The 25,629-nt window shown below is 43.6% G+C and overlaps 1 protein-coding gene across 23 annotated transcripts in view; it reads right to left on the bottom strand.

Annotated features, from left to right (window-relative positions):
- The window catches only part of FAM91A1 (family with sequence similarity 91 member A1), a 203,298-nt gene extending 178,450 nt beyond the window's left edge, over positions 1 to 24,848 (bottom strand). For 8 of the 23 annotated variants that reach the window (XM_055116914.2, XM_055116916.2, XM_055116908.2 and 5 more), the window contains exons 1-2: positions 24,709 to 24,848; positions 20,868 to 20,985 (exon numbers count right to left, since the gene is read on the bottom strand). The gene's annotated coding sequence lies outside the window, so the exon portion shown is untranslated. Of the gene's footprint in view, positions 1 to 20,712; positions 20,774 to 20,867; positions 20,986 to 23,436; positions 23,522 to 24,708 lie in introns of those variants that run through there. The other 15 variants (XM_055116917.2, XM_055116909.2, XM_055116912.2 and 12 more) reach the window with 9 other exon arrangements.
- Between the last annotated feature and the right edge of the window lie 781 nt (positions 24,849 to 25,629).

Raw genomic sequence — 25,629 nt, 5'->3', positions numbered from 1 at the left:
TTATGAGGACATTCTCATTGGATTTAGGGCCCCCCTTCCCAGCATGGTCTCATCTTGATTCTTACCTTAATTATATCTGCAAAGACTCGATTTCCAAGTAAGGTCACATTCTAAGGTTCTGAGTGGACATGAATTTGGGGGCAAGCACCAGTTGACCCACCGCAGATGCTATCTGCCCCTAAGAAGCCATTCTTGGAGAGTCCTCAGCCCACTCTGCCCCAGGCTGGGCCACCATGACACTGACTCACCTCATGTTCCACATTTCATCAAGGGCATCTCATGGCTGAGGACTGTGTCTTTCATCCCTCTATCCCCCACTTCTTGCATGGGACCTGCCACCGAGAAGATGCTAAGCAAATATGTATTGAACCAAACTAAACCATTTCATAGGGACTAGCAATTTTTTAATGGATTCCAAGGACTACGGGCCAATATAGACAAAACATAGCTTCCAATTACCTTCCCAAAAGTCCAAGGTGAGCAACATTCACCAAATACCATTGGAGAAGGAATTAGGGTCCATGAAGAGAAGCCCAGGGCCAGGCATAAGAAATTTCATAAGAAGAATAATCTGTTGGCACAATGTTACCCACAAGGTCCCGTTCTCAATCTTGCCAACATACGCCTTTGGGGTGACGTCATGGGAGGCTGTATGTGAAAGCAGAAGCCAATGGGGAGGGTGCTGGGATGTGGGTGGGGTCTGGTTCCGAAATGTCAGCTCTCACGCAGTCTTATAGGAATTCTAGGCTCCTGTTCAAATACCACGTCATTCTCTTCATGTGGGGAATTTGGGTTTTGTTTTTCCTAAAGATATCCATGAGCCTCTTTTCCTCTTCATTTCCCTTGTTTGATTTAATTAGAATGCCAGGGCCTGCGATCCAGAATTCCCCAGTAACCCTCCCATAACAAGTCAGTGGTCCAGAAAATGGTGCTTTGAGGACACAAATGGGGATTCAAGAATCTGAGGTGTTTGTAAGTGAGGAAGACGCAGGCATAGAGGTCTGTCCTATTCAAAATCAGCAGCTGTCTATGCCGTTTCCCCAAAAGACCTGTCAGCCCTGTCCACAGTCACAGGCAAGAGGGCCACCTCAGGGCAACAGCAAAATCAAAACCTTCTGAAAGAGCCTTTAAGGGAAGCAATGTAGCGACATCTATGCTGAAGATAAGACCAAGGAGAAAAGCAGAGGAATTCATTAGCAGGGCTTCTGAGACATTTATCTTTCATGGAGTGTTGGAGAAGAAAACAGAATTATTTCCCACTTTGCCTATGGATTTATTTGGCTTACTTATCTGAAAAGCAAAACTAAGAATGCTAATGGGGTTGAGGGAACCGAGATCATTCTCCACCTAGGACTGAGATCACTGGTGTTTATGCACACGAGCGTAACAATTAGCCCTCAGAAGATTTTTGTTGAATGAATGAATCTGTGAGTGACAATGGCTGACATTTATTGCCTACTTACTCTGCATCAGACAGGATGCTAAGGGCTTCCCTACATGACATTCAATCATTGCAAGACCCTTCCGGCACCTCTGCAGCACCCTTCCTGACCACCCTATCAAAAGGAGCCCCCACCCCACCCACCACATTATTCTCTCTCACCCCTTGTTTCTTTCCTTCATCCATTTTATCATCATTATTTATTGTTTATTTACTTTCTGAGTTTACTTAGTTGATGTCCCAAACCAAATGGAAGATCCATGCAGACAGAGAACATGTCTGCCTTGTTCATCATTCATGTCTGTTTCCCTGGTACCTGACACGAAGCAGGCAATCAGCAATACATGTTGAATGCATGAATGCATGAATGAATGAATGATGGCAGTCCAGGCATTTAGGATGCACAAATGAGAGAGAAGATGTGTTTGTAGGATGGCATGGGGAATGCATATGGGGAAGGGGTGGAATGGTCATGGCGACAGTCTTTGCCCCAGTGAGTGCTGCAGGCAGCTGGGGGAAGGATGGAGAAGCCTAGAGAGTGCGGATCCCAGCCATTCCCATCCCTGGGAGAGATGACGAGCTTTGGCCACTTACAGTAACAATGGGAAGCAAAGGGAGGAGAGGGGACCTGAAACAAGGAGGCAGGATTCACAGAGAATGGATCACAAAGTGGATCCAATTGACCAACTGGACATCACTGAAGGGGATTGGACATCACTGAAGGGGTGAAGCAAGGAAGCAAGAGGGCAGCTCCTAGCTTGGCTGACCCAGGATGCCCGCACTATCTGCATGAGGAAGGGGAAGTTTTTCCCAGGGCCACCAGCCAGGAGGTGAAAGAACCTAGAGAGCCACTGAAGAGTGAGTCATAGAAAAGTGTCTCCTGAGTCACAGAAAAGTGTCCCTTCCTGCAAGTGTTTCCCAAATCTCTCCCATCTTGCCTACAGTCTGCCTTCTCCCATTGGATCACAGGGGCCCATCTTCCAGAACCCTTTTTAAAACTCACCAGCCACCACTGAAAACAATTCGGACAATGGTTTGTGTGGTGACCTTTGATGTCAGATTCGGAGCCAATGTGCCTGGAGTTCAACCCTGGCTCTGCTCTTCACTGCTGTGTGGCCATGGGAAAATTAATCACCCTCTCTGTTCCTCTGTTTCCTAATCTCTAAAGTGGGGACTATGATAATACTTCCCTTCTCATAGCATTTTTCAGGGGATTAACTGAATTACTATATCTGAGTGTGGTCAGGGTTAGCCATTATTACCATTACTGTTATCAAATACAGTGTACTGCAAAGAGCAATGGCCATGGAGCCCATCTCTGCCATCTGCTGACTGTGTAGCCCTGGGAAGGACCCTTCACCTCTCTGAGCTTCAATGTCCTTTTCAGTAAAATGGAGATGATGATGACATCACCCTCCACTGAGCTGAATGATGCTCCCTCCAAAACGATCTCACCATATTTGAAAAAAAAAAAAAGAAGGTCTTTGCAAGTGTAACTAAGTAAAGGATCTCAAGGTGAGATCATCCTGGATTACTGGGAGGACCCTAAATCCAATGACAAGTGTCTTCAGGAAAGCAGAGGGAGATCGGAGACATAGACATACATGTGCAGACCAAGGCAGAGATTGAAGTTACACAGCCCACAGGCCAAGGAATGCCTGAAGCCACTCAAAGCTGAAAGAGCCAAGGAGGAATTCTCCCCTAGAGCCTCTGGAGGGAATGTGGCCCACCAATACCTCGATTTTGGACTTCTGGCCTCCAGAAATTTGAGATAATCAATTGCTATTTGTTTTTAACAATCAATTGTTTTAAGCCACCAAGTTTGAGGTAATTTGTTACAGTAGCCACAGAAAATTAATACGCTCCCTCACAGGGCAAGGATTGAAAGAGGTAGTTGGCACAAAGTAGCCAGCACTCAGCAACTTGTAATGATGGCGATTATAATTCACTTCCTTCCTCTGGCCCTTCACTTCTCCACCTGTAAAAGGAGAATATGAGATGGGATGAAGATGTCCAAGTTTTTGCTACCTTGTGCCAGCTCCTTCACCACTCAACTCCTTCACAAGGTAGGCTGGGACCATGTGATTCTCCATCCCCCTTCCTCTCCCTCCTCTTCCTCACTCCAGGGATCCTTGGGAAAGAATGTACCAAGGCCTCATATCTCTGTGTCCATCACAGAGGGTATGGGCACTTGTCCTTGTCCCCAGCTCCTCACTAGAGGTGATGATGAGACCACACCATACTCAACTCCTTTGTAAGGTAGGCTGGGACCTCACCCAACCTAAAGCAGTTGCCTCCAGATCTTCCAACCTGAATAAAGATTCTAGGCAAGTCATCCAATGCCACAGAGACATAGTTGCCCAAATTACACTTCTGAAATTATTGTATTCTCCTCCTTCTCAAGGCTGGAGGAGGAGGAAACACCTAAGATGATCATATGAATGTTAAGAGAAATAATAAAGATGAATGGCAAGAGAAATAACATATAGAGGTAAAATGTATAACGATGGCAGCAGAAAGGATGGGAAGGAAGAGTTGGCACTGCCTCATGGATGCATTGGTTGGGGATGCAATGATCTCTCACCCAGACTATAAAAAGAAGCCCTCTCACTGTTCTCCCTGGCTCCATCCTCTCCTCTTCCAGCTCACTCTCCCCATTGCCACCACCAGGAGTATGGATTGAAGGGGCAATCCTAGCAGGGGTGGGGAGGAATAAACCCACTTATTTCTCTAAAAGACAGACCTAGCCAGATGACTTCTTTCTTTAAATCCCTTCAGTGGTTTCCCACCTCAAAGAATTCTGACTTCACTTCCAGATCCCTGAGTTCCCTATGTGTGGGGTTATAAACAGCCTCCACTTGATCAGACATCAAATAAAATGGAAGCAGAGGGTGCACCCGGTAGGCACTCAGTGGGACTGTGATTTTCCTTGTTGCCCCCACACCTCCTGTTGTCTTCAAAGGGCAAAAAGAACTCTCTTATGGCCTGTTAACAGTGCCTGGCTACTAGCCATGGCTGTAGATATATAGAACCAGAGACTAAATAAACCTTGGATGCTTGGCCACCAGCTTCTTATCCCATGGGAACAGAATGACTTGCTCTTCTATGCCTAAGGCTCTGGACACTTATCCCCTGAGGGCTCAGTCCCCGTGAATGTGGCCAAGTGCTTTGTTTCTCAATACATTTTCAAGGAAATACTTTTGCCTTCAAAATTGCCCCCTTCTTTTTGTCTGCAATGATGATTAATTTCATTATTCAGTGACTGAAAATTCATGAAATTTTGTGGTTAAAGCAAAAATGTGTCACACAGAATGCCATATGCCCATGCAGTAGAGCTGAGAAAAATCTAACAACGAACACCATCGTTTCTCCTCCAGAGTTTAATGGGACTCCAACCTGTGGGGTTTTTTTTCAACTTATAATATTTTTATCTCCTCAATTAGAAGCATTGCTTTTTTTAAAAAGTAGTTCAAGATAAGGCTATATAAACAAAGATAATGGTCAAAATGCTGGAGTTTCTTGGATTCGTTTCAAGACTCAAAGGCAAATGTAGCATTTCCTAGTCATGAAGCTAGATGGAGGTCAGGAGACCAGTTGGTCCAGTCCAGAGAAGCAGTGTGGAGAAATAAAAATACCAGCAGGCCTCATGAAGAGCATCCAAGGACCTGGGCTTGCAGTCTGACTCTTACTGTGTGAGGCACAGCCCCTTGGGCAGGTCACTAAGCTATGATGTCCTTGCCTATAAAATGGGTAAATTTCATTTGCCCAACACTCTTGAGAAAACTGTAATAGTAAACGTGAAAGCAGATTGTGGTCTACAGTGGCCAAGGAGAAATATTCTCCTACATTCTTCACTTCATCTCTCTAGGCTCAAGGCCCATTTGGCCTGGGGAAGCAGGGGTAGAAGCAGGATTAGAGAAAGCACCGAACACATGTAACCAGCATCCAGGTCAAGACACCAGACATTAAAGGATCCCACATGGCCCCTTCACACCCCCTTCCTGTCACTAGACTCTCCAAAGGTAACCACTATCCTGACTTTCAACACCTCAGATCAGTTATGCCTATTTTTGAACTCCATATAAATGGAATTAGATTGTTTGAACTTTTCAAACTGGTTTCCCTTATGCAATGTTAAGTTTGTGAAATTCACCCATGATGTTGTGTGTACTTTTAGCTTGTTCATTGTTGTTGCATATAGTATTCAACTATATGACCATCCCACAATTCAGGTACCTGTTTAACTCTTAATGAGAGTTTACGTAGTTTCCCATTTAGGGTTATTATGAACATTCTTAGGTATATCTTTTAGTCAACATATATACATGTATCTATTGAAAATATAACTAGGAATGAAACTGCTGAGTGGTAGGATGTACCTATATTCAGCTTTACGGATACAGCTAATCAGTTTCCCAAACTTGTCATACCCATCTCTATTTTCACCAGCAGTGTATGAGAGTTTTGGTTGCTCCACATCCTCAACCAGACTTGGTATTGTCTGTCTTTTTTAATTTGGCCCTTTTAGTGGGTAAGAAGTGATATCACATTGCATAATGTATTTTTAAGTGTAAATCAGATTATATTATTCTGCCATTGGTTTCTCTTCACCCTTAATATAAAACCTAACTCCTTAACATGATCTATAAAGCCCCTGTTCAGTTATGTCTGACTTTCTCTCCAAGCACTCAGTCTACACACTGTTCTTCAGCTCCACTGCCCTCTTTCTAGTGTTCAAATATGCCAAAGCCATTCCCACCTCAGAATCTTTATATTTTTGTTGCCTCTGCCTAGAACGTTCTTCCTCCACATATTTCTATGGCTGATTCCTTCTTGTTCATCAATTCATTCAACAAATATTGCTGAGCCATTATCAGGTTTCTTCTCAAATGTCACCTCCCTCCAAGGATTCTTTCCTGACCACCATCTAATGTTGTCATGGTAGCATACTGCAGCACCTACCACTATCTCCCATTTCCACTCTTAAGAATGTTTCTGCCTTATCACACTACAACATAAGCTAAGAGCAGAGACTGTGTGTTGGATGAATGGAAAGTGAAAGGGAAGCAGTTCACAGATAGCATTCTCAAACATAATTGTAGAATATTGAAGCTAATGGAGCCTCCTCTTCTCCCCAACTCAGTTGATAAAAATGAAGCTCAAAAGATAAAGTGAAGTGGCCAAGTTCATGGTCAGCAGCAGAAGTGAGGCTTGAACCCAAGCTCATGACTTTTAGTCCTGGTACACTGCATTGCCTACAAGAACAAAGGACTAAGTCTTATTCCATGTAAATTAGTTTCTAACTACTGGGTGTTGGACATTAGGAACTGATTCATCCTGGAGAAGTCCCCTCTCATGCCATGAAGTCTGACAACACATCAAGAGGACATGAGATGGGAATCACTTCTGGGTCCCCCAATCGTCCTTGACCTTGGTCCAGAAGAAGAGAAGGATGCTGAAAGGGTAAATATGAACAGAGGTGATGGTCAGTCCATCTTCCATTCTCCAAAGAGAAGAAAGAGAACCATCGTGGCAGGAACCATTTCCCTGGGCTCAAGGGCCTGAGGTCTACCAAGAGATCATGCTGTACCAGGTGCAGGCCCCGTCTCACATGTTTAGTTTGGGTGAGAATCAGTTTGTACCACAATGCGGGCCTCTGGGCCAGTTGCATAATTGGATGTGTAATCAGTACCTTAGAGAACTTCAGCCAAAAGCACTCCTGACACCACTTCGAACTTGCTGAATCATCTCCAAACCTCATGACTGGATGATTCACTGGTCTCCTCTGGGGTCATGACTATCAGGTGCCAACCCAGAAATGAGAGCTAAATTCTAAGAGGAGAGATCCTCTAATTGGAACTCTGACTTTTCCAGCACTTCAACCTACCATTCTCTGGGTTTCCAAAGAGTGAAGGAAGCCATGTTGGTCTCTTCCTCCTCAATCTGAATAAATGATAAAAGATCATCAGGGACTAACTAGAAAAGATAGAGAGCTAATGTTTGGGATGAAGCCAACCTGGAATTATAAAAACCACATATATCTACAATCCCTTGTCCCAAAATCCAAACAGCTCCAAAATCCGAATTTTTGGCTTATTTGTTTCTTTTTGTATACTTGCAGCAAATCCACTTGGCAGCAAAGCCTGACAGCAAAAACTGGCATAGAACTATTTGTAGTTTTAATTTATCCCACTCCAGATACATACTAATGAATCTGATGCAGAAATACTATTGTTTGACTATGAGGTGATGAATCAGATCCCAATGGGGTGTTGCGTAATATACATTGTATTGTGTATCTCATTACCTTTATAAAAGCTGAAAAATTCTTAATATCCAAACACTTCTTTTTTCTAAGATCTCAGGTAAGGACAGTGAACCTGTAATTTCTCACTTATTTTTACTTAATCTTTGCAAAAACCCAGGACAGGCAGTACTATCTCCATTTAACATATGAGTAAACTGAGGCTTACAGAAATTAAATTACCTAAGTCCACACAGGAAATTAGTAGCAAAAATGGAATTAGAACCTAGGCATAGTACACAACCATCATTTTCCCTGCTGGCCTTCCATGCCCCTGTCTTTTTGTAACAGCGCCTCCGTTTTGCTTTAGAAAACTACCCGCATCTCCCCTGCTGCTTGCAGACTTGGTGGGCCCCACTTTCCCCTAGGCAAGGGAAGGGCACATGCTCTAAGCTAAGTCAACCAGACTTTCACTCTCCCTTGAAACTGGGTCCAGAGAGGAGTTACTCAAAGACCAAAAAGAGTTAGAGCTGAATGGTCCCAGCAGTGGTTCCTGAAGAAGTTCTAAGTGTTGATTGCTGCCTGGACTTTCTGAGGCCTGACTCTATAGCTTGCACTTAGAGTCTAGGGCTTAGCCCATATCCTTCCAATAAACTCCTTTCTTGTATACATTGGACAGAGGTGGTTTCTTTTGCTTTCAGACAAAGAATCCTGATGAGATACCATATTATACACACAGCATGTATGCATTAGACTAAATAGACAGACAGATGAATAGATAGATATTAAATATATATACATACATAGAAAGTGCTTAAAATGGAATATGGAACCGAAAAAACTTTATATTTCAGAGTTTCTGTGAACATCAAAGATAAATAATGCAAAGTACCTAGTACCCAGTAGTTCATATTCCCAAGGGATACTCTTCTACCTCCCTGTCTTCCTCTCTATATACCATCTTCCCACCATACTTCCATACATCATATTTTTTTCTTTTTTTTCCAATTGCACTTTTACATACAAGTTGACCTTCCACTTAGCTTACTCTCATATCTATATGTATTTATGCATGAGCACTTCTTAGCCCTAGGAATAATATTAAGGCTTAAAGACGAATCCATGGCTGACCATGGATTTGAACAACCAAGCTGACATGTACATTGGCTTTTGGGACCTATGTTCTTGGGATCTCCAAAGTTTTTGCTCACACCTAAGGTTGAGCTTACACTCTCAGCCTACAAAAACCAGTCAAAACATAAACAGCGCTTGGAGGATTTGTAATGTTTTTGAAAACATTTTCAGAGTATATAGAATCATAAATACATAAAGTAGAAAAGTAATTGTAGAGAATTTGGAAAATATAAAACAGTTCAGTAAAGGAAATGATCATAATCTCACTCCAGAGATAACTACTCTTAACATTTTGGTATATTTATTTTATTTTATTTTATTTTATTTTTTTTGAGACCAGGTCTTGCTCTGTTGCCCAGGCTGAAGTGCAGTGGTGCAATCTCGGCTCACTGCAAACTCCGCCTCCCGGGTTCAAGCCATTCTCCTGCCTCAGCCTCCCAGGTAGCTGGGACTACAGGCATGCTCCACCACGCCCAGCTAATTTTTTTGTATTTTTAGTAAAGATGGGGTTTCACCATGCTGGAAGGCTGGTCTTGAACTTCTGACCTCAAGTGATCCACCTGCCTCGGCCTCCCAAAGTGCTGGGATTACAGACATGAGCCACCGGTTTATTTGTTTATACTTTATTGTCTCTATCATATTTCATCATATGGATATATGAAATAATATTGATAATAACTAATATATAAAGTACTTATGTATTAGTTATATAATATATTAAGTACTAACATATAAAGTATCTATTAATTAAGAGATTATATGCAAAGCATTTTGGAAGCATTGTATTATTTAATCTTTATAACAACCCTATCAGGTGATGTATTAGTTATCTATTGGTGCATGGAAGATTACTCCAAAATTTAGTGGCTTAAAACAATAAACATTTATGATTTTGCATAGTTTCTTCAGATCAGGGATTTAAGAGTGGCTTAGCTGAACTGTTCTCATTCAGGGTTTCTCATGAGGTTGCAGCTAAGATGCTGGCCCATTATCCGGCATGTTTTATCTGAAGACTTGACTGAGGCTGGAGGATCCACTTCCAAGACAGCTCACTCTTACAGCAGGAGGCCTCAGTTCCTTACCACATGGACTTTTCCATAGGGCTACTTGGGTGCCCTCCCAACACTGCAGCTGGATTTCCCCAGAATGAATAATTTAAAAGAGCAAAATGGAAGCCACAATGTCTAACTCAGAAGTCAGTTTCCATCCTTTTCATAATATTCTACTGGTTACACAGGTCAACCTCTCCAATATGAGAGGGAGCTACACAAGGACATGAACACCAGGAAGTGCATATCCATGGGGGTCATCTATGAAGGCTAGCTACCACAACTGGGTAATACAGTTTGTTTACATTTCACAGATAAAACTTTGAGCAGTTGGCCCAAAGTTGTACAGCTGGTGAATTGCAGAAGAGGATTTGAAGCCAGGCTGATCAACTCCAGAGCTCATACTTTTAACTATGACATAATACCACCTCCTCAATTTACCTGACTGTCCTACTAATGTTGGATATTTCAGTATTACTATAAATAACACCAGTGAATACTTTCTACATAAATCTATCTCCATGTCCCATTACTGCCTTAGGAAAAATGTCTAGAGACAGAATTCCTAGATCAAAAGATAAAACTTTGTTTTTAAATTTTTTGTAGAGATGGGGTCTATGTTGCTCAGGCTGGTCTTGAACTCCTAGCCTCAAGAAATCCTCCCACCTCAGCCTTCCAATCTTTGGGATTACAGGTGTGAGCCACCACACCTAGGATCAAAAAACAGAAAGTTTTTTAATGCTCTTGACACGTCCTGCAAAAAATAATAATAATTTCCAGAAAGAAAACACCAGCTCACAACCTCAGTGAAAGTTCATGTGGATACCTGTTTCACTGCATCTTTAAAATGACTGAATACTAGACCGGGCGCGGTGGTTCACACCTGTAATCCCAGCACTTTGGGAGGCTGAGGCAGGCGGATCACGAGGTCAGCAGATCAAGACCATCCTGGCTAATATGGTGAAACCCTGTCTCTACTAAAAATACAAAAAATTAGCCAGGCGTGGTGGCGGGTGCCTGTAGTCCCAGCTATTCGGGAGGCTGAGGCAGGAGAATGGTGTGAACCCGGGAGGCAGAACTTGCAGTGAGCCGAGATTGTGCCACTGCACTCCAGCCTGGGCAACACAGTGAGACTCCATCTCAAAAAAAAAAAAAAAATGACTGAATACTATTATTGTTTAAATCTCTGTTGATTTTATAGGCTAAAAATACTTGTTTTGATGTGTATTTCTTAGAACATTTCTTTATTTGCTTATTATTATTATTTATTTGCATCATTTAGGGTTGTTGATTGTAAGCAATAGAATCTAGTTGATTAATTTTAATTGAAAAGGAAAGTATTTAAAGAATACCAGGTAGCTCTTGGAATTAAAGGGAAGGTTGGAAAACCTGAGGCCAGGGCTCTAGGCAACAGGAAGGGATGAATGATGGTCTTGCAAGCCACTATCACTGGGATAAATCGATTTAACCTTCTATCCATCTTTGTGTCAAAGAGCCCTAGCTTGGGTCACATGACTAACCTGGGTTGGGCAGGACAGGGCAAGGTGCCTTGATTCAACCAAGACAGCACTTAGTAGAGGAGAAGTAAATAAATTGCTATTAGCAAAAGAAAGGAGTACTGGATCCTAGAAAGCTAAAGAACAATAAATGTCTACTACAAGGTTTAATTTTGATGGCTCCCAAACCCATGTTCTTTTCGTTAAGTTAAAAGTTCTCTATTCCTGTTAGTTGGTCAAGTAAAAGACGTTTACTTTGAGCTGGGTGCAGTAGCTCACACTGGTAATTCCAGCACTTTGGGAGGTCAAGGCAGGCGGATCACCGGAGGAAAGGAGTTCGAGACCAGCCTGGCCAATATGGTGAAACCCCTGTCTCTACTGAAAATACAAAAATTAGTTGGACGTGGTGGCACACATCTGTAGTCCCAGCTACTTGAGAGGCTGAAGCAGGAGAATTGCTTGAACCCAAGAGACGGAGGTTGCAGTGAGCCGAGATCACGCCACCACACTCCAGCCTGGGCGACAGAGTGAGACTCTGTCTCAGAAAAAAAAAAAAAAAAGACTTTTACTTTGTTTTTACCTAAGAATTTCAGCATCATTAGAGTCTTTGCCAGGGATAAGACGAGGAAAAGTCTTCTTCATTTGGGTGAAAAGTCTGGAAATGCAGAAACGTGGAGATAAGACCCCTTCAACTTTGCCAAGTAAAATAACCAAGAACAAACGGATCAAGGAGAGCCCTTTATTAGGGGTTGGCAAACTTTTTCTATAAACAGCCAGATAGTAAATATTTTAGGCTATTCCAGGAGGCACAGTCTCTGCCTCAACATTCAACTTTGCCGCTGTAACACAAAAGTAGCCACAGACAATGAGGAAACAGATAGGCATGTTCCAGGAAAACTTTACTTACAAAATCAGGAGGCCGGCAGGATTTGACTTGGAGGTCAGAGTTTGCTGACCCCTGCTTTCAACCAAACAATAGCAAAACATAATACTTCTGTTTATGGCTATTTCAATCCTGACTCCAAAATGCTAAAATTTCTCCTGTGATTTTGAAGAATTTGCCCTCAGTTCCCAACATTTAGGACAGTGTTCACTTGATTTAGCACCTGCATTTTAACCATAAATGATGTCAGGTGATTTTGGCTTGGAGAAAATATAATGACAACGATGAACTATTTATTTTGGTAGGAACTCAATATCTACATCAACGTCAAATTTACTATCCAATTAGATGGAGAAAAGTAAATGTGCTTATTCCTTCAAGAACAGTCAGCATGCATTTGCTTAGCACCTATTATGTGCCAGGGTCTGAGGCTTAATACACAAAATACACAGGCCCAGGCCTCAAAGAGTCTAAGCCTGGTGGAGAAACTTAGAATCTAGAAGAACATTCATAGTTGAGTGCTATTCTAGTGGGTGATAGGTGGGTGTTACAGAGAACCAGAATAGGTTTGAATGGCAGTAACTCTCAAAATGGAACAGGCTGCCTCATGGAAAGGTCAGAAGAGCTCCAGCAAACGATGGAAAACCAATGCCCAAAGGTAGTTCCTAATTAGAGTAAGAGCTCAGACTAGATGATCTGTAAGATTCTGTAATCATCAGACATCTCTTGGAGTGCCTTCAGAATTTATAAAAACTCCCCCTTCAATACGAGTGGCCTCCTCAATATGCCAGCAGGAGTTGGTGGCTAAATCTGTACCATGTTTCTATTCAGATGGACCGACTGGACATGGACTGATGGATCCAGGGGTCAACAGCTGACCCAACCAGGGTATAGCAGAAAGTCTTCAAAGATGGCCACCATCGATTCCTTTGCTCCTTCTATGTATATGTTACTTCTCATATCAAAAGGTAAAGACTATTTTGCCTATGCTTGATATTAGTTGATCTTTTTCTGGACCAATGGAATATGGCAAAAGTGATGCTGTCTGACTCCTGACTTCAGGAGAAGTCTGGCAGCTTCCATCTTAGTCTCTCTGAACACTCACTCTTGGAACCCCGCTGCTGTACTGTGAGGAAGCCCAAGCATCCCCAAAGAGAGGCACTGAAGTCTGTCCACTGATGAGCCAGTTGAGACCCCAGCTGACCACCAGCACCAACCTGCTGGTCATGTGATTATTCTATCCAGGAAGTGAATCCTTCAGCTCTAGTTCAGCAGCCCCAGTTCAGAAGCCCCAGCTGATGCTGCATGGAGCAGAGATGAGCTACCCAGCCAAGTCCTGCCCAGACTTCTGGCCCATCAATCATGAAATCAAATACAATTTTTTTAAGCCACCAAGTTCTGGGGTAATTTGTTGTTCAGCAAGAGATAATAGGAAAATAAAGCCAATCAGACTTTCTCTCTTAAGAATTTGAAATCTGGGGTTAAGTGCAGGGGCTCAGGCCTGTAATCCCAGGACTTTGGGAAACTGAGGCGGGAAGATTGCTTGAGGCTAGGAGTTCAAGACCAGCCTGAGCAACATGGCAAAACCCCATCTCCACAAAAAATATTTTAAAATTAACCAGGCATGGTGGCCCGCACCTGTAGTCCTAGCTACATGGGAGGCTGAGATCAGAGAATCCCTTGGGCCTGGGAGGTCAAGGCTGCAGTAAACCATGATCACACCACCTACACTCTAGCCTAGGTGACACAGAGAGACTCTGTCTCAGAAAAAAAAAAAAAGAAGAAGAAGAAGAAGAATTTGAAATTTTGGTTAGAGACAAATATTGGACATTTTGGGATCTGAGTCTCATTAAAAGCAACCTTTGTTGTGTATTAGAATCACATAAACTATATAAAATGTAAATAAATGCCTAGATCACCTCCCTACCCACCCAAACCTCTGATTCAGTAGGATTAAGGTGGAGCCCAGAAATATTTTATGCAAGGATTTTAAACATGCATTCCATATGATTCTGATACCATGTAATAAAACTATAATGCAGATGCTCAACTTAAAGAACAAACACACATGCACATTTAGACTTTCCCTCACCCTGTTCACTTGAGGCCGTGACAATCCAGCCTTGCTATCTGTAGCCTCAAATCTGGTTGAGCCTCAGGGTTAAGAAAAGCCTCTGTCAATAAAAAAGCTCAGCAGAAGAGATGGTGGTGCCTGGATCTTCATTAACCGTATAGTTAAATCTAAACTGAACTGGAAGACTTAATCATCTTCCTAATTTTAGAATCCTAAAATATCTGGCAGTGCATGATTAAAGGTCTCTGTTTCAAATACAATGTGAAATGTGTTATAAGCCTTGTTATATTTTTCCTCCAAAAGGAAAATCTCATCCGACACCTTGGGGATTTTTCAGGATTATATCACAGACGACAGAATTATTTCAGTAAGACAGGTCCCATGACTCTGCCATTATCTGCAGACAGAATTTCAAAGGGCGGGTCAGCATGCGTGAACTCTAGCTATGGCCAGTCGCCTTGAGGGAAGAGTTTCTTTGAGGCCCTCAGATAGGAAACCTGATTTCCAGGCACTGGACTCCCACAGTCCTGCTTTAGATAGACGTGAATCCTGTCTAGGTCTGTGTGTTCTTTCATGCTTAAAGGTTTATTTGGGAACAAGACAAAGAAAAAAAAGGTTTCTGGGAGTTTATTGGTGGACTATTCACCTCTTCCCACAGCCAGTCCAAATAGGCAAATACTACTTAAGTGGCCATTTGCTAGGTCTTCCAGTGACAGGCCTGTAGTTTTCAAATGCAGAGTCAACGCTAGCAAACTTTAAAGGTGCTGAATTGAAATTGACTCCAACCTTCTCCCAACTCTAATTTTAGTTCCACTTCTCTCCTCCTTTTACTCTCTAGCATCATGTTGCCCTTCTTTCCCTTCGTTGCTCCCCAAACTAAGGCTCCCCATCTACAGGGGGCTTATTCAGGAAGAAACTTAGGCTCTGGAGTGTTTGCTCCTCTTTCTTCAACCTTTCTTTAACCAACCCACCCCTTGCATCAAAACATACCCTGCTTCTTCCTATTCCCTCTGACCCTTCCCAAGCCTCACCGACCTCATAATTCATTCTTTCCAGAGTTAATAGGTGGTAATTTTATTATTATCCTTCAGGCTCCATTTTTGCAATTTAATGGGGACCTCATAGAAGTAATCTCTCAGGGTAACTAGTGGAACCTTCATTCACCTGGCAGTGACATGGAAGGGTTAAAGCAATACATGTGCTCTCTTTCTACCAAGCAGGCTTAGAGACCCACAGCAGCTGCAGGTACTACCCCCTTGGTTGCCTGAGAACGCAGGTACTGAGGAAAGAATAATTAATTCTTAATGTAGGTGTAATTAATATGTCTGGAGTTTGGAATAAAAGTAGCCTTTCTGTAACTCAGTGTATATTTATTCTTTAAATCTGGAAAATAGAACCACCCCAGGAATTAAACCAAAAAAAATGGAAACCTGAAACTCATCCTCCCAAGACATTACTGGCACATTTGGGACAGTGGTTTACATTCAAGGAACATCATAGCCTTTGGCCCTGGCTTGTGGTGGAGGAGAAGGAAGCACTAAATCAGTCCCTCTGACTAAAGCCACTTTCCAAATCACCTACCTTCACACCTGAGACTGGAAGGATTCTGGACTGGAAATCAGAAGACCCAACTTTTAACCCAGGTCCTACTGCTAACTGTGGGGTCTTGACTGTAACAGGAAAATGAAGAGAACAAACCCTGAAAAATTCTCTTCACCCTAAAATACCTAGGATTCCAAGACTAAAGGCTTCTTTAGTCTTGTACTTAAGATACAAACACATTCCCTAAATGCAGTGACACATTAGTCAACTATTACCCATTATCCTTTGGGTCAAAGCTAAACCCACACACCTTCCCACAGGTCCTAAAGGATGCCACAAAAGACCAGTCATTTAAACAGGGTGATGAAGAAGGAAGGATTTAGAAGATGGGGTCTCTCTCAAGAGAGGCAAGGAATCTGGCCGAAGACCACACTGGCCCATGGGGAGCATCAGGCTCCGAACCCCGAGTTTGGAGGCACCAAAAAGGAAAGTGGGGAATGAATGAGGCACAAAAAAACTCATTTTTCCCACTTTATACTTTTTCCTTGGCTGGGCCTAAATACAAATTGCAAAAAGTCTATCCTAATGAGAGCTTTTAAGACCTTTGCAGATGCTTATTAAATGGCAAATAAATAGAGTAATAATGATCCTAAGGACTTCTAATTTCATCACTGCCCTGACACGTGTCGAAATAGCCATTCCCTTTACTGTTCCAGAAATGAGACTCACTTTGTGAGGCGAAAAGGGATCAAGGGGGAGAGAAATGAAGAAAATAACTAACCAGTGCCTTTATTCAGCGTGCACTCTGCACTCAGCACTCAGCACTGTGCTGATGCAGGACATGGGTTCTCTTGTTGTGGTCTCGTGACACATTTGCAAAGGTAGTAGTACCATTCCCATTCTACAGATGGGAAACACTGAGGCTCAGAAAAGGTTCTCTTGCCCCACATCACCCAGCCAGTGATGGGCACCGCCAGGATTTAAATCCACATCAGGGTAACACAAAACCCATACTCCTTCCACAATGATCACCAAAAGTGAGTTTTAGCCAACAAGTTTTAGCTTTCCACTTCAGTGATAAGCAAAGTAATAGTGATGATGAGCATTTGATGAGTGCTTATTATTTGCCAATCCCTCTGCTAAATGTCATCATTTATCCCGACATTTAATCCTCACTCTAACCCTACAAAACAGCTAATACTGTCCTCTTTTCACTGCTGAGGAACCTGAGATTAAGCAATTTACCCAGGGACACATGGTTTGATAGCAAAGACTCAGCCAGACAATCTGACACCAAACACCATAATCGTAACTGCTGCACACAGCAAACTTATTTTAGTTCAATCCCCCATAAATAAAAACTTGTTATTGCTCAGAGTATTAAGAGGGATGAGGATAAAGGAGATTTTAACTATGATACAGGCTGCTGACAGACCCAGAAATCGCTCTATGACAGCAGCTTGGAGTGACTAAGAGGTGGATGTTTTCAGAGTGTCAGGCCTGCCCTCAAAGCCATTCAGGCTCAAAACAAAACTTTCTCTGAGTCCTGATGTTTTTAAAAAACACAGGTCCATTTCAGTCGTACAGGGACACCATACCCCATCCTGCAAAAACAACACCCTGGCCCTCTCCCCTCAGGGCCTGGAAAATGTTTCTGGCGTCTTTGCAGAAATGGGAAACTGGAGCAGGAAGGAGGTAAGAAAGAAAGAAAAGAAGGGGAAAAACCCAGTGTCTATGTATGTGAAACGCAGCAGAGGGCTGAGCTAATGAAAGAACATATTTCCAAAATTGGAACCAAAACATATTTCACAAACTCTCTTGGCCTTGCAGAGGATTAGCTGCTAATGGACATGACCGTGGGTACCACTCTCTGTTTACAAGTTTCCTGTCTGCCCTGCATGTAGACGTGACTTTCTGTGTCCTCCATGAAGGCTGATTATCCAGTTACCTGGGCTGCGTAAACCCAAACAATTCCCAGAGTCTCTTGGATAAGACTCGAGGAGCAAAGTCCAGAGGGGCACTGGCTGTGGACATATTTTCACCATCAGCTCACAAATGTGTGTCCTCAAGGGTGTCACCACCACAAACAACAGGCCTGAACACCTCAAAAATGCCAGTGTCATGAAAGACAAACAAAGGCTGAGGAGCTGTTCCAGATTAAAGGAGATTAAAGGGACATGAGGAACAAATACAGCGCATGATCCTTGATTGCATTTGGAGGAGGGGAGTGGAAGTTTCTGTAAACGATATGATTGGGGCAACTGGCAAAATTCAAACATGGAGTGTCTGTTAGATCACAGTGTTATGCCAAAGTTAAATCTGAACATGATCCTCGTACTGATTCAGTATACAAATGGACAATGGCCAGACCATATGTAAAAATAGAACTTTGACCCAAAACCTGCAGCAGCCTGTCCAGGAAACCAACCCCTTATCTACAATAACCAGCCCAGAAAACCAGCCTGCTGTAATTCAGACTTGCAGGAAGCCAGGTTTCTATCTCTAGTGACAATCCAGCAAGCTAAACAATAACTTCTGTAACAATCTACTCAAAATGGCCAGGACTCGGTTAGGAATGGACAACTTCCCTGATTTTTGCTCCGACTGCCAATTTAGGACCAACCAGAGAAAGCCAGAAAGGCACCCCTAACCAATCATAGAGGACACCTGGCTTCTAGTTCACTGCCTTCAGCTTCCCCAAGCCAACCCTTTTTTCCACCTGAAACCTTCCTGTTTTCCTCTTTATGAGCATTCCCACTCTTCTGCCTGCTTTTGAGTCTCTGCCAAAAGACACATGATGGTGCTGACTCCCAGGCTGTAGCAAGCTCTGAATAAACAGCCTTTGCTTTTCTCATTTGATTGGTCTTCATTTATTTCCACAGCACCGTGGTTATATGAGACAAAGCACTTGTTCATAGGAAACACACACTGAAGTGTTTAGGGGTAAAGAGAGCACCCTTAATCCTCAGATGGTTCAGAAATATATATACACACACACATCCAGAGAGGGAGGGAGCAAGGAAGCAAAAGTGGTAACCAGCTAACAATTAGTGAACCTGGGTGAATGGTATGGGAGTTCTTTATATCAGCAGTGCCCAGGGACCGGTTTCGTGGAAGACAATTTTTCCAAGGACCAGGGGCAGGGGATGGTTTCAGGATGATTCAAGCCCATTACATTTATTGTGAACTTTATTTCTATTATTATTACATTGTAATATAGAATGAAGTAATTATACAATTCACCATAATGTAGAATCAGTGGGAGCCCTGCGCTTGTTTTCCTGCAATTAGATGGTCCTATCTAGGGGTGATGGGAGACAGTGACAGATCATCAGGTATTAGGTTCTCATAAGAAGCATACAACCTAGATCCCTAAGTTCACAATAGGGTGTGAGCTCCTATGAGAATCTAATGCCACCACTGATCTGACAGGAGGCAGAGCTCAGGAGGTAATGCGAGCCACAGGGAGCGGCTGTACGGAAGCAGCTTCACTCACTCACCTGCCCCCCACCTCCTGCTGTGCCGCCCATTTCCCAACAGGTCACAAACTGGTAGCAGTCCATGGCCCCACGGTTGGGGACTGCTGCTTTATACTATTCTTGCAATTCTTTTGTTAAGTTTGAAATTATTTTAATATAAAAAGTTTTTTTTAAGTGTCCCCAGCTGATGGCTCACGTCCTAACCAAACATTTCACACCTGCTCACCTAAGACACTGGACAATGGATTTGAGTCTTGTCCATGCTGCTTTATGTGTTTCCTTTTGCAGAACCGTGAATGCAGAAGCCCAGAATCTCTCAGCTTATCCCCTGAAAAATGATCATGTCCTCCCCACCCCCAGCACTCTCCTAACCCTTGTTGGCAGTTCTCTTGTTTGGATCACTGACAAGCATAGAGACAGCATAGAGAATCAGGGTGATCTTGAAGTCCCTTCTCCTTTCTTTCTGGGCCAAGAAGAACAAAGAGTCGGGGGGCTGCTCTCATTATCAGCTCTCACGTGTACCCTGCGCCGTGTGATGCCAATGGCTCACGAACTGGGATTGCAAGGATGTTTGGAGATTGGCCATCTTCTTAAGGCTAAGCTGAGTTCTTGGAACTGGCTGGACTTAACCATTACATTCCAAAGCTGTTGTATATGACGATTCCCCAACCTGGGCTTCTGATTCGTCTTTCTTCCTTGCAACATATTGAGGTGCCTTCTTAATTTTTAAGCCTCTCTTATCCCTTAACATAGAGTTTCTTAACTGTGGCTGCACGTTGGAATCATCTAGAAGCTTTAAAACAATACTGTGTGCCTTGCCCCAGCCACTCTTATTCAACCATTCCAAGGTACAGACTGGGACCGGAATTTTTTTTTTTTTTTTTTGGTTTTGGTTTTGGTTTGAAGCTCCTCAGAAGATTCTTATGTGGAATTAGATTCTAATGTGTGCAGCCAAGATTGAGAACTACTGCCCTAACATATTGTTTGCAGGAAATGCACTCTACAATGTTTAGAGATAGAAGGCCAGGATGTCTGCATGTAACCCTCAAATGGTTCAGAAAAAATATATACATATTTGGAGATGGGGAGGGAGGAAGTGATAAAGCGTATATCTATGAAGCTCTTCCCTTCCAGATTTTCCATCTTTCTGATAACTTTAGAGAGATTCCTGATCATTTCCTCCAGGTTTGACCTCCCTGAAGCCCCCACTTAGGGGCAATTTCCCTGAAGTGGTTAGGATTCACTCAGTCTTTGCAAAAGGGATTTATTTGGAAGTCTTTCTCAACAACAAATTAAGGAAAGATGAGCCAAGTGAAAGCTTGCTCTGGTCTATCACAATCAAAGGTAATCATTGCAACAAGCAAACTTACCCTGTCTATATTTACAAGGTAAAAACCCCAGAAGCACTACAGCACACGTCCCCTTGTGACCCTACAAGTTGTTACAAAGCAAAAAACAACACATCATTCAGATGCAGTTATAAGATACAGAAAATACATGGGGCAAAGAGATGATGAAATTGTACCAGATTTACAGCAACAGGTGGCAGCTTCTCCTCTTAGGCATATATGTGGTCATCTGGCCTCTCGGTCACACGAAAGAGAGAACAAGGAGACCCAGCACCAGGAAGTCTGTTGAAAGATCTGTGGCCAGGATTGAAAACAGGGGGGGGCATGAGACACTGGAAAAGCATGCATTTGCCCAGTTCTTAGTCCAAGTATTCATTAGAATCACACGGGGGCTTCTGAAAATGTCTATCTCCAATCCTCAGCCTCATTCAATTAAACTAGTATCTTTAGGTAGGGCCCAGGCACTGGTATGTTTTAAAGGTCCCCAGATGGTCTGAATGTGCTTCCCGCTTGACTTTGAATATCACCTTCACATGGAATTCTCTTATCTCGCCAGTCAGGCAGGCAGGACTCTTGAGTTCCTCATGCCTTCTGATCCAAGTTCTGTAGACACATCATTTTTCTTCCCCTACCCCCATCCCCTTCACTCTGCCTTCTTCTTGTCTCACCCTTTCCCTGTTACACACACGTACACACACACTCATATACACACACTCACACAACCACATACACAGGCCAACAGAGCAAAAATCCCAGCAAGCCCATTTGAGTCATTACAGCTTCATGCATACGAGCCATTTTCTCAATTACACTATGAGTTTCGGGGAACAGGTATCTCCCCTTATCCTGTGGGGCCCCTGGCAGCATCTAGCAAAGTCTCTAGCTCAGGTAGGAAGATGGCTTGAGCCCGAGAAGCCGAGGCTGCAATGAGCCATGATCACACTACTGCACTCCAGCCTGAATGAATGACAGAGAGAGATCCTATCTCAAAAAAAAAAAAAAAAAAAAAAAAAGCAAAGCACCAATTGGCTAAAGGGTTGGTTGATCTTTTCAGCCAAAACTATCCAAAAACAGACTCACTGAGCCCAAAACTTGGTATCCTAGGGTACAGTCAGACAGCCACTGATTATTAAGTACCATGGACTGGATTTGAATTCTGGCTCCAACACTCGTGAGTTATGAGAGTTTAAGTAAATGACTCAAGGCGTTTTCTCTAAGCCTCAGTTTCTATACCAACCAAATGCGAATAATATTGGTATCCAACTTATAAGGCTGTTAGATAATATTAATACATGCAAAGCAATTTGCAACTTCAAAGTGTCTGACAGATAATAAACATTCAATACATGGCAGCAATTTTCAATAGCCACATCTGTGGACTGAAGTCCACAGAAATGACCCCCAAAGTCCAACTCAATCATGTGCAGACAATGGTTCACAAAAACAGTCTCCAGATGGTACAGGGCCCACTGCTTTGTGGTTTGCGCCAATATTCCAGTGTCCTGTCTGGGTGACCCTGCAGCTCAATTCTGACTATTCTCACTTTCAAGAAGCCACCCATGAAGTGTCAATCCATGACTCATCTGTTTCATTCTTCCCTTACAACAAGATACAGGGCAGGTGGGAAGACTATTGAGTTCAATTCTAGAAATCAGGCCAAGTCTCCAGATTCTTAGGGATGCCCATCGGTCACACAGAAGGTCTTATGCATGAATGAATCGCCTGTAGGACTTGCCACAAAGGCAAGGTGTGGGTTCAACTCCCAGATACTCTGTTTCCATGGATCTGGACTAGATCCTTGACTCTTCCTAACAAATGGGCCAGGTGATTCTGAGGCAGGCAGTGGTGGTGCACTCCTAAATAAACACTGATCTTTCTTTTTTTTTTGAGACTGAGTCTTGCTCCGTCGCCCAGGCTGGAATGCAGTGCTGCAATCTCAGCTCACTGCAACCTCCGCCTCCCAGGTTCAAGCAATTCTCCTGCCTCAACCTCCTGAGTAGCTGGAATTACAGGCATGTACCACCACGCCCAGCTAATTTTTTGTATTTTTAGTAGAGACACAGTTTCACCATGTTGGCCAGGCTGGTCTCGAACTCCTGACTTCAAGTGATCCACCCACATCAGCCTCCCAAAGTGCGGGGATTACAGGCATGAGCACATGTGGCCAGAAATGTTGATCTTGTAGGGATGACAAACACAGAGAACTCTAAGAAGCAGCATGAGGTATGAAAAGAATGTGGCGGCTGGCATCAGGCACGTTAGCTTCAGTTTGGGTTCGTTACTACATCTCAGTTAGCATAAATTTCATCATTTGTAAAATAAGAGCAATGAAACACATCTCATGAGATTATTATGAGGATTAAATGCAAAAAATATGTATAAAGTACTCAATACAGTGCACAGCCCATTGACCCTCAGTACAAGTTTGTTCATTATGGACAGCCCATTGACCCTCAGTACAAGTTTGTTCATTATGGACTGAAGGACACACCACAAAAACGATGCGGCTTTCTAGCCTGGGACACCAAGAGACAGTGGTGTCCTTGACCAAAATGGCAGAAATCACTGGAATGAATAGGCTGGGAGCAGATGTAGGGGTTCCAACCCTCACTGACTTGCTACAGACCACACAGCCCTTCTTCTACCAAGAAAGAGAAGCCCAAGGTCACTTCTTTGTCTAAATGGGTGTTTTCCCTCCCATGCCCAGGGACTTCCTTTCTTTCATGATGTTGCCCCACGGCTTGCCTTCCAGGCTTTCCTTCTTCTGGGAATGACTTTGTGTCCCAACCCTTTGTTGCCCCCAAAGACAAGCCTACAAACCCCACTAAGCAACAGACAATAACATAGAGAACACAGAATGCCACAAAGTTCTTAGGCTCCTGACACTGGCTCCTCCCTGGGGGATGGTCTCTGGAAGCCTCTTCAAGCTCTTCAGTTCTGCTTTCATTCCTGAGGGTGATACTCACAGAACCACCCCACTTCTCAAGATCGTTCCTTGGATGAGACACAGCATCGTCTTCCTCTATGGAAGCCCCTCTTCTCAGCCCAAGAGTCCTGGGGTCAGATCACTCTTGTCTACTAATATCTCTCAGGTGCCAAGCTGTCTCATATTTGAGGAGCCCAGGCCAAAGCCAAACTCATCTCTTTGGGCCCTGGGCTCTGGGGACTTTCCTTCACATGAGAGGGTGATGAGCAGTGAGTCAACAATATTTACCAAGTATCCAGACGTAAGAGTCACTCATATTTTCCCAGCCATACTTGCCATGGGGGTACAACAGGGTCCCAAGGACAGCACCAACACAGTATTTGAGAGGCAACTTGTGACCCCTGTTGGGGCTCAGAACATAATATCCCAAAATATGGTGCCTTGTAACCCTCAAAACACTGAGTACTTTGAACTAAAGGAGATTGGAAGGGCCTCAGCAGAAAGGTCTTTCTGACCTTCTTTAGTTATCTTGTCTCCCCGCTCCTCTTTCTCCTACAAAGTGAGTCATTTAGAAACCAGAATTCCTCTCCCCCAAGGCAGGTCATAGAAACTAGAACCCCTTTCCCACAAAGTAAGCTGTAAAACTGCTAAGGTCACTCCCTTCTCCCTTGAAGATCCTCAATCCAGAGGGGTCCAGCCCCATACCCAGGAGGAAAGAATACTCTACAGAGACTCCACGAAGAATCTGGGCAGGCCTTGTGTGCTTCCCCGCTCAGTCCATGACCATTAGATCACACCCCTCTGTCCAACCACACTTCCACATGGCTGTCCATTCATCATCAACCTAAGCATAAACACAGGCAATTTCCCTGGGTCCCTGGGTCTCCATTTCTGAAGGTTCCCACATCACCTAAAACTTGATTAAGTAATTCATTATGCTTTTCTCTTGTTAACCTGTCTTTTGTTATAGGGGCACTGGCTGTGACCCTTATGATGGGTGAGGAAAGGTATCCCACCTTTTGCCCCTACACCCCCTAACACAACCACCTCTACCTAGCTCTTTCCCAGGAAGTCCCCAAAAAGATGCTCACTCATGCTAAAGAAAGCCACATTCTGGGCTCTTGGTTGGAGTTTGTCTCCTGCCACAGCCATGTCCCCAGAGCTCCGGCTCCATCCAGAAACAAGGTGGTCTGGCCCTGCCTCAGGCCACGGTGTCCTGGCCCATTGTGTCACAAAGGCACAACATCCCTTCACCCACACCTCAGCCCATGCTCCACTGAGTGTGCTTCACAGAGCACTCCAGGCTTTTTGCTCTGTCCTTCACAGAGCTTGATTCCAGCTCCATCCTGTAACCATCAGAGAGGGCATGTGCTCCCGAAAGACACTCCCTGCTGGGCTCAAAACCTCCTTCCTTCCAACACCAACCCTGCCCTTCATACCAACTATTTAGGCATCTCCACTTCCACTCTCTCTCACTCTCCTAAGGGACTTGTCAGTCCCTCCTGCTCACACTCCCTAGAAGTCTGGCCTCATTGGCCTCTAGACAAGCCCAGACATGTCTACGACCAACAGAAAACATAGCTCTTAAGTTTTCAAGCCAGGACCACCACCACCCATAGTTCCCTGAGGAATACCAGGGAAGTTTGGGGCCAAGAAGGATGTAGTCCTCAAGGGGTTGAATACCTAAAACGTAAAGGAGTACCACAGAAATGTAAGATGATAACATTAGGGGAAACTGAAACTGAATGAGGGGTGTATGGGAACTTCTGTACTATCTTTTCAACTTTGCTGTAAATCTAAAACTATTCCAAAATGTGAAGTTTATTTTGGAAACAAAGAGAAAAAGAAGGGAAGGAAGGAAAGAGGAAGGAAGGAAGGAAGGAAGGAAGGAAGGGGGGAGGGGAGGGGAGGAGAGGGGGAGGGGAGGCGGAGGGGGGAAGGGAAGAGGATGTGAAGAAAGAAGGAAAAAGACATTATCTTTCTGTAGGGGTTCAGATTAGAAAAGACAATAT

Source organism: Pan paniscus, chromosome 7 (genome assembly GCF_029289425.2).
Source record: "Pan paniscus chromosome 7, NHGRI_mPanPan1-v2.0_pri, whole genome shotgun sequence".
Taxonomy (NCBI): Eukaryota; Metazoa; Chordata; class Mammalia; order Primates; family Hominidae; genus Pan; species Pan paniscus.
The sequence above is the reverse complement of the archived record's forward strand: the minus strand, read 5'-3'. Positions and strand labels throughout refer to the sequence as shown.